Genomic DNA, 10,191 nt, shown 5'->3' on the forward strand with positions numbered 1-10,191 from the left:
GACACTTCTCCGTCAGCGATTGGTGCGCTGGAGGTGGCGCGTGCTTAGAGCGGCGGAGACGTCAGGGAGGTTACCAACGGTCACGAATGTCTGGGACGGTCATTTTTCGGGACTCGTCCCGGGTGAGACACGGGTACCTTTGAATGTGCTAACCGTACGTTGTATTTATGTACTAGTGTGTTACCTAGCTAGCCACAGTGACTGAGGTTGTAGACTTAATGTACCGCAGCCATGATGGATACATTATTGCTTGCATCGTGTTTTTTTAATGGCAACCCTTAATGATAATTTTCCAGCCGTGAGAAACAGCAGAAAGCTGCTGCCCACTAGAAACACCATAAAACAATGTCAGATTAAGGGACGGCAATAGGAACGGCTACATATGTTCATATCAAATACTGTCTAATTAATTTGTGCTAATGTGTCTCTTCCTAATCATATTACAAAAATAAAGACACCAACCTCAAACCAAATGTGTCAAACATATTTATTTAAAATACCACAAGGCCACTAGGCCAACAGAAAGTACTATTTCTAAAATAATTCAGCTCCAATTAGTCTTTACTTCAACCAACGTGATCTAAAATAAAATTAGATTAGATATAATCAAATGTTATTCATTGAAATGACTTTAAAAGTTCTTTTGAAGACCATTTAAAAAAAACGAATAACAGTGCACTGCATAAAGTTCAGTTTCTCAATTTGGCTCATTGTAGCTGTATTCATTGCTAATAATTGCAGCGACATTGCCCTTGATGACCCAGGCAGAAGTGGGACAAGAGAGCCGATGTTCTCCACATACACCTGATTGTATCCCACACCATCTTTTAGTGCATGCAATCACTTTTCAACCAGTAACAGCCGTGTTGAAGAGATGTTTTGTTGTGATTTAACATAATCAAAAATGACGCTTCTTCTGGTCTTGCTTCCTTTCCAATCCAGATCCATCCTGCCATTTGGTTTGTGTCTCGAAAGACCAGCATGATAAATGTCTCTAACCTTGCAGTCCCTCCTGTGACCCATAGCAACTATCGCTTACAGGCCGTTCACGAAGACGAGGGAGAAAAGAGCACACCAGATGAGAAAGATGGATGGAGAGATAGATGGAGGGAAAGGGGCTCCTATTGGGAAAACAATAACAACTGCAAAAGAAGCGCCTACAAAAATATTGAAAAACTGGTGTTAGAACTATCTTATCCATCATTGCTATGGCCAGTACATTTAAACAATCCTGAACCTTAAAATATATCTTGGTTGGGTTATTGTGTGTGTTTGTGTGTGTGTGTGTGTTTGTGTGTGTGTGTGACATGTACAAATTCATTATTTGTTCTTTTTTTGTGCACATAACATACTTTACATTTGAGGGACCACAGAATTCTGAGAGCTAAAAAGAAAAAACATAACAGAATTCATCATTTAACATTTTTAAAAGATGAAACATAGTCCATTGTTTAATTTTATGCAACTCCCCTTTTCACACACCAGAGGGAGTCGTTGTACCATGAGGGCTTTGCACCGCAATCTATCTAACTGCCATTTAAACTTTACAAAGAGGAGATACAACACTTCACAACAACGTGAAGTGAAGTGAAGTCTTTGACGTCTAAAGAGCAACAAAATAAAAGGCAGGCCTAGGTAAGTCATGTGTGACCCTTCGACCCTGGACACTGATCCCTTCTCACGGGTCTTTTGAGTTAGAGACAGTTTTTCATGCTTGTTAGGCCATATGTCTGTGAATTTCCACAATACATGCATGCAAACACAAGTTCATGCATTTTCCTCCACACACCATCATGTGATCACATGGACGAGCCAGAGCGCTTATACAAAGTGGTGATAATCGCTCTCCTCGGGCTATGTTTGAGGTCATCTTGATTAGGACACAAACCATCGGAGGGCAGATGTTATATGCAAAGAGAACACTTTGATCTCCTCTGTGAAATTCCTGTGTCCAATCTGATAATTACACAAGGACACACTTTGCACACACTAAAAGGCAAGAGCCAGGAAGAAAGGAAATGTACCCTGAACTGGCTGTCTCTGGGTGACCCATGAACTCCCGACAGCACGCACATTGGCTAATAGCGGCTCTCCTATCGGATCCACCTATGACAAGCACTGACCAGTGTCATGTGACTTGTTAGGCTATTGATGATTTGCTTCTTGTAAGTTCTTACGGCTCTCGACTAGACTTCCTAACACTGAAAGGGCCACAATTAGAAGACTTCAATGTAGTGAATATCTTTTGACAGAGTTGTCATGACAAGACATCCCCGTTACATTTCATTTATTTTAAGCTGGATATGAAGCCCCTTGACGTCCAGTTGGATTTATACGAAGGGGTGAGGGGGTGGTGGGGAAGGGGGGGGGGGCGTTGTGTGAGGATTAGGGAACAAAAGGATCCTTCTCTGTCATCAAAGAGGATCTGCTCTGCCCAACTCATCCCCTGCTCTGTGGCCACAGCTTTTCATTTTTCGGGAGAAGGAGTGACGGCTGGAGGGAGGAGGGAGGGTGGGCTCTCTAGCGCCAGAGTTTGATGGTAGGGGATGCAGATTTCAAAGTAATCTTCAACTTTAAGCCCTGCAGTGCCTGTGAAATGAAGCCCCCTGCCCCAGACACAGCGTTGCCTGTGGCTCCCAGTGGAAGTCTGCCACCCCTCTTTTTTTCTCAAGATTTTGTCACGGTGGCATTTAAGTGGCATTACTCACCGACTGGATGACCAAGTGAAGGAGTCCCTTTGAGAGACCTGAAAGGGATGGATTTTAACTCCTGAGACCAGTGTCGCCTCTTAAAACAACACTAAGTGGAGATAAATACCCACTGTGTTATTGTGGTTCGGTTCAATAATGGAGACATCATAAATGATCTAATAACCAAAAGCTATAGAGAATTGACAACATGTCTCATGATTTTATTCAAATACAGCAAATTGATGACTGGGAACAGAATTTTTCGAGAATGATCTTGTGGACCAAGTCGTTAGTGGAGTTTATATTGCCTTGCATTTTATACGACTGGGAAAGCAAACTTAAGCCCATCATATGATTTAGTTCCCCATAGGAGGTCTTCTGCCCTTCCATTGTCTCACTACTTTACAACTCTGCTTATTTTGGCCCTCTACCCCAAAGTTATTTCTCTCATCTTGTGAAGGCTCATGTGCCCTCAGGATCATTGGCCCGGGATCCCCTGCTGACTTGGTCAACCACGGGGGGGTCAGTGTAATCACACAAAGGTGGTTACGGCAATTAAGTTCTGTCTCCTGCAATATCCTGTTATTAGTAATTTTTTTGGCATGAAAATATTTGAATAAATCAGCCTCATATCCAGCTTAACGAAATAAAACACCTGCTTGCACTGCTTCCTAGCACCTTATGAAGCCTGTCATGTGTGGGAGGCGAGAAGGGTGAGAAGGGTGGGACACTGCTGGAATAGATAATCATTCAAGTCAGTGTGTGCTAATGTTTTCATTAGCAATTGAGGGGACTAAATGAATTCCATCATCAAGTATTCCATTACTTACACTCGTTTCCCAAATTCAAGCCATTTTTTGTGTTTATGAACACTTGCGCACACTGAACACATCTATGATTAATACTTAGTGCTAAATAGCGTTTAACCCAAAGAATCCCATGATATTAGAGGGCACCGAAGTTGAGCTTACCACCGAGTTATCCAAGTTGTGCACAAAGGCGAGGCCCAGAAATAACCGCACCACCATGCACAGGGAAGGAAAGACGGCGCATGCGCAGCCGGTCAGGACCGCAAGCTGTTCGCGATCCTGCCGGCGTCGCTCCCTCGGGAAGCGTCCAAAGAGGCGATGAGACGATAGATCCCGGTGCTCCATCACAGAGGTCCGGTGGGGACCCACGGGGCATCCGATTCAATATCGCCGAGCCTCCCGGAAGCGCCTGGCGTCGCAGGTCAGCCGCTCGGGAGTGTGGCGGTCCGGGTCGAAGTCGTTGTAGCACTCGTAATCCTCAGCGGGGATCGAGTGGGCCACGCCGGCGCGCCGGAGCCGGGCTGCGAGCGCCTCCGCCTTGTCCTGTCTCAACAGCGCTTCACTAAACTGTCGCGTTTGCGTGAACCAGCGCACCGTGTACCCAGTGAACATTTTTTGGTTGAAAAGACGTCTTTTCAACGTCTATGCCCGACGTTGAAAAGACGTTGCAAAATGGTTTAAAAGTGAAAGTTGTTTCAACGCCTATTCGTAGACGTTGAAAAGACGTCTATATTTAGACCGCATATCAACGTGATTTTTAATACGGTAAAATGTCGTCCTCTACTTTGTGCTATAGCATTATTTTATAGGTGTATAAAGAAATGACGTCCACATTTGTGCGTTTACCACCGATATTAAAAATCACGTTGAAAACGGGTCTAAACATAGACGTCTTTTCAACGTCTACGAATAGACGTTGAAACAACTTTCACTTTTAAACCAATTTTCAACGTCTTTTCAACGTCGGGCCATAGACGTCTTTTCAACGTCTTTTCAACGTCGGGCCATAGACGTCTATTCAACGTCTTCTCTACGTCGGGCCATAGACGTCTTTTAAACGTCTTTTCAACGGATAACTTGCTCGCTGGAAAAGTACAAGTTACACACAATCAACTGTTGACAGTTGTCAATCATGTCAACAGCCCTTAACAAGGACAACACAATTTGATTAATTTGTATTTATTCATATCAATATAACACTAAACAGTTTTCCTATACAAAACAGAATACAAAAATAAATTATATTTTGTGAAAATAAACTATGAAATTATAAGTGAAGCAACAACATGAACCAGTTAGTTTAGAATTTAGTGTTTGTAAACCATTTTTCTGAATCATTGGCACTTCATTTTCAGATTCTGTAACAAGATATGGTTCTGAGTCACTTGAATCCGGATCGTATACCTGAAATCAGCTCCGTCTCCCTCATCGTCACTTCAATGATTCAGAATGTGCAGAACACCCCTCAGTTGCAGATGCCTCTAGTCAATAAGTTAATTCAATTCAATTCATTTTATTTTGTTCAACCCAAAATGAAAAATAATCCTGAGGGAGCTTTACAGTGTGTAAACATGTAGCATCCTGTCCCGAAACCATCACATCGGCACAGATAAAACTCCCTTCAACTGGACAACACTTAAGGGTGAACAGTGGAGGAGTAAGTGTGTACAGAAAGAATAACTTAAAAGATGTACAGTACGTTTAATTCCTGCAACAGAAATTATTCAAATATTCAGAGTAGTACACCAGGTGTAAGGCAGGACAACTGCAGGGACAAACTCCATCAGATGTAACCTCCATCCACAGGAACCTGTGAGGAGGGAAGAACCAAGACTTTAGGGAAAAGGCAAAGTGTGTAATTTGGGTTTATAATGACAGTAATAAAAAAGTTTAATAATGATAACAGCAGCAGGTGTTTGAGAACCCTTATTTATAGATTGTTTACTTATGACATTATAAACCATTTATGGCATTTCTGGAGTAACATTTCCAGGTATATTATACAGTACCATACTTTACAATGTTGCTTTAAGCATGCCATAACTTACGATGTTTTGGCTAGCTTGTTTACAGGCCACAACTTGTTGAATTCACCTGCAATCTGTGTTTAGGCCGCGTTGCTTTAAAAACGTGTATTTTATACATGAAATGGGAACGGCAATAATATGATATGGGTACAGCAACAACCTAAAGCATAAGCAACACCAAACACACGGAAAATACTCTGTGAGGTTAACTTTTGGTCCAGTTCATGTTGAACGCTAGCATGCTCCGAGCTAGCATGCTAACTAGCAAACGATCTGCGCTAACGCTAACTAGCTTACCAAAATAACAGTCTTTCCCGTATCGAGTGGTAAGTAAAATAACTGGTTATAGTTCCAGGTGTGCTTCATTCAAACACTCACGTACTTACAGAGTATTGGGGCCGGTAGCCGTGGTTGTATCAGCCCGTTCACGTCGCTCTGCTCCCGGACACACTTCCCCTCGCGCTGCACCCGGTGCAAGCGTCGAAGAACTTGCGCATGCGCGTTACAGATGTGATCAGAGTTACGTGTTTACAACTAATGTTTGAAACGGCCCGCATTATTTTGTCCTTAAAGCATATTGTTACGCCTCCTCTCCCGAGCCGGGGTGGCGGCGTAACAGACACACACTCTGTATTTCCATATTCATGACGTTTTAAGAAAAATCTTAAATGCGTTGAAATCACGTCTTTGCGTAGACCAAATTTCGCCGACCAGTTCATTCATTATTATGATAATCTTAATGATATTATCGTCTCTCTTTCAACCTTACGTTACAACATGACACATCATCGAGAAATTTACCCGTTTTTAGCACGTTGATGTTTCGTGCACTTTTTCGCTTGTTGAAAAGACGTTGAAATGAGGTCTTAGACGTTCAGACCTCATTTCAACCCGATTTCAACCATATTTCAACGTTGAAATAACGTCTTGTGCTCACTGGGTACTGTCTCCCAATGCGACAATGCCCCATGATTGCAGTAGAACATCCTATTATTTATATTTAGAAAGTAAAATCCTGTATGAGCCGTGGATGCATTCGGTTGATGCGGAAGCGGCCCGGGACTCAACACGTGGACAGGGACAGACTAACGGCTTCATCAACATGTCGTTATTCATAACGGAACCCAGTTTACCGAGTACATGCAGGCGGTAGACCTTCTCAAATTGATTTTGTTATCTGGTGTCTGTCACCTGGTCAGTGTGCCATGTGTTTACGGTGGATTTAATAGCCCCATTTCACCCTATCATTTCCATTTAGCTCGTGCAGCGACAGTGCACCATGTTTTTTTTTGTCCCTTCTTCTTTTCAGCACCACAAACAGTGGACAGCGCAGAGCAGTGCGATCAGCTGTGATCCCCCGCAGCCTGCATCCGTTGTAGTCTCTGGTTTGATGTTTCTACTTTGATTCGTGCTTCATTTTAAAATATGCAATACAGACTGTCCCTTCCTTTCATGCGACGAGGCCTTATTGTCCAACCACTTTTTAAAGTCCCCTTGTCTGCTCAATGCTCGAGTAAACGCGAAACGTCGAGGATGATCCGATCAGCACACATATTTATTTGGGTTCGATTCTTAACTGGATTCGTTGTTTGTTTGCCTTGTGTGCCACTTGGTTACAAGGCAAAGGTCAATGTCCAGATCGGTTTTGACAACTTCTGCAGCATCGAAGCCATGAATAACCCACCATCATGCACATTACATGGCTTTTCGGGCCTTTAACCTACTCTAAAATATTTTGTGAGTTAATTGCATATCAAAACAAGAGTTTTTGAATATGATAAAGCCCCCAAACGTGCGATTGAAGTGGCAAAAATATAATAAGAATAATAATTCTTTGAAACTCAATAAGGCTTCGCCCGACTTTCCGTCGGCTCAGGCCCTAAATAAACTTTTTTTTTAATGAGGTTGGTGGGTCTCATGACGGACTCTTGGAGGGATGTGTCCCATTCATTGAGCTCTCGTGCGCCCTCCTGTGGCTGAAGTTATTCACGCATGTCTGTACAGTGATTAAGGATGGCTAGTAGCATATTGTGTCTAACTGGATTACACTCACATACAATTACATGCAGATCGTTTTTAAAGTGTTGCCAAATATTAACAAAAACAATGAATGTAATAAAGATGTTCAAACATCCTTACACAGAGGTCAAAAGAGAGTTAGTGAGAAAGACTGCATAGTCATTTTTATTATGTTAATCATGGAATTTATGTAAATCACTACATTTCATGAATGAAATCATTCACAATCAACCAAATGCAATTAGAATTGCTACAGTTCTACATGAAGACGCCATGTAGAACGGGAATGTTTGCTTGAATAAAAACTGCAGATCTTTAAGTGAAAAATATATTTTTAAGGAAGTTACTAAATGTAATATATGCTAAATGCTATATGAACACTGCTGTCAGGATATAGTTAATAGATTGCATGTTTGCACAATATATTTTTATGTGCGCGGTAATTCCTTACGTCAAAACATGTGTGAAATTCCCATCACCGTCAGATACTGACCCCTCCCCCCCCGCCCCCACCCCCCACACACACACTACAGTGAAGAAGTAGTGTATTTGAATGACAGATAAGAATCTAACAGGAGGTATGCTCATCATGGGACTGTAAACTGTTAGCTTACTTCATCAAAATAGCAAAGTAGCCACATGGCCAGAGGCCGCCTGGTTAACTAATGTTCTGCTTATCTTTTACTTTTTCCCCTCTTCCCTCCCCACCTTATGGCTCTTTGTTATGAAAACTGCCCTCAGTTTGAGTGTTGTGGGTCATATGTATTTGATAAGATCAAACATGTGAGAAAAACAGTGAGTCTTTTGGAAGCACCTGGTACCGGTAACATCCCAAGGCTACTAATCACTGAGCAGGCTTCCTTATTCTGAAGATGCAACGTTTTCCGAGATGCTTATCTAAATGTCGGCCTGGCAATTCTTCTAATCTGTTTCTCCTATTTCACACAATGTCTGCTCTGCAGTCTTTGTGATGCAAAGCTCTTTTAAATAGTAATTGAACTGCTGCAGGGGGATGAAGACAAAACATCAAACATAAATGGCTATGTCACCAAAGTGTAATCAGACGCAGTCCAAATATTTTTGAACAGAATAATACCACACTTTCTGCTCATCTAATTCCGGTGTTGACATAAAAAACAGTGTGTTGCATTGATATTTAATTCATAAGACATGCAGGAATAATCTTTTATGGTATTTGCGGAAAACATAGAAATGCAAATCTTGTTTTGTGGAGGCTCTATTTCAACGAGTCCAGTGAAGGACTGCGGCTTTGTGTCTGCATGACATTTGGCAAAGAAACGGTATAATTCACTCTTTCCAAATCTGTGTTTAATATTGTAAGAGAGAAGTGGCAGAAGTGATCATACTCTGTGTCAAAGCCTGCAGTTGAGTCTCCCGTGGCGACCGCAGCGTAGGAACAGACTTTACGCCATGTTCAAAATTCCCCTCACAGCAGTGGCACCGTCCTTTGGGGATCAATAAAGGTTAAGGACACTTTGTTTTACATCTAACGGGTATTCTAACATTCTAACCTCCGTTAAAAACCCAATGAATAACGCAAATATGGGTTAACACCGTACTGTATCTGTCATTCTGCTTGTCACAGTAAGCTGCAGTTACAGTTTCACAATAAGGAATGCATGACTGTCTGTTTTAATGTGGCAAGCTTCCTCTATAAAAGTCTACTCTGAGGTCAGATAATCACTGTGATAATCTGACGGGCTACAATCGACCATCTGTATTTGATCTGATGGTGTGGAGTTTATCATGAACACTGAGCAGTATTGTAGGTATAAGTCTGGAGAGAATGGAGATTCTTTACAGTGGTCTAAGAAGGCCTTACTGCTGTGGGGCCACAGCCAAGATCAAACTGCCTATGGGTTGTTAGGCTGTTGGAACAACTTTATCTTTAGAAGACGCAAAGCTAATTATTCTTTTTTTAAGTGCGGTTTCAGAAATACAGCCTCGAAAGCCCTTGGCTTATTCTGTGCGTCTGCCGAGCAAATTCAACACAGTGTTTCTTCTCGGGGGCCATTTTGTCCTTTATTTTCGATGCAGTTTGTCCACCGCAGCGCATTTCTGACTCAGCTTACCCCGCTAATTGATTTGACATGGTAGATCCAATATCCTTTTCATGATAGTCAAACTTTAGTATGATAACTTTCCTCCCCTCTCCCCATTCCTTCTTTTATGGACATATAATGTTTCCACATGTTCTGTCTCGACTGCGCACTTTTTCTACATAAAGTCTTACAGGGAGAATGAAATATATACCGGGCCACATACAGCAGTTAAAGGGACGGAAAGATGACTCTCCTGCTATATAGGGTCAAATGATAGAACAACATTGATATACCAACAACATCTTACAACCATTGTGTCCCATAAATATATAAAGTTTATTCTTCTTTATTTTTTAGCAAATTCAAAATCTGTTAAAACCGCTGGTGTTGCTTATTATAACATGTCATGTGTGTGAGGTTCCATCCATTCAGAGTTTGTTACAATATTGTTTCTTGATCATTTTTGTGTTTAGACAATAAAAGAGCAAGTATTGACTAATCTGATGGTGATCAATGCCGCTCGAACGTCAGCACTGTTGATGCATCACTTGATGCTTACAGAGGTCGTGACCAGCCAGTCACT

The sequence above is a fragment of the Pungitius pungitius genome, chromosome 15, assembly GCF_949316345.1.
Source record: "Pungitius pungitius chromosome 15, fPunPun2.1, whole genome shotgun sequence".
NCBI lineage: Eukaryota > Metazoa > Chordata > Actinopteri > Perciformes > Gasterosteidae > Pungitius > Pungitius pungitius.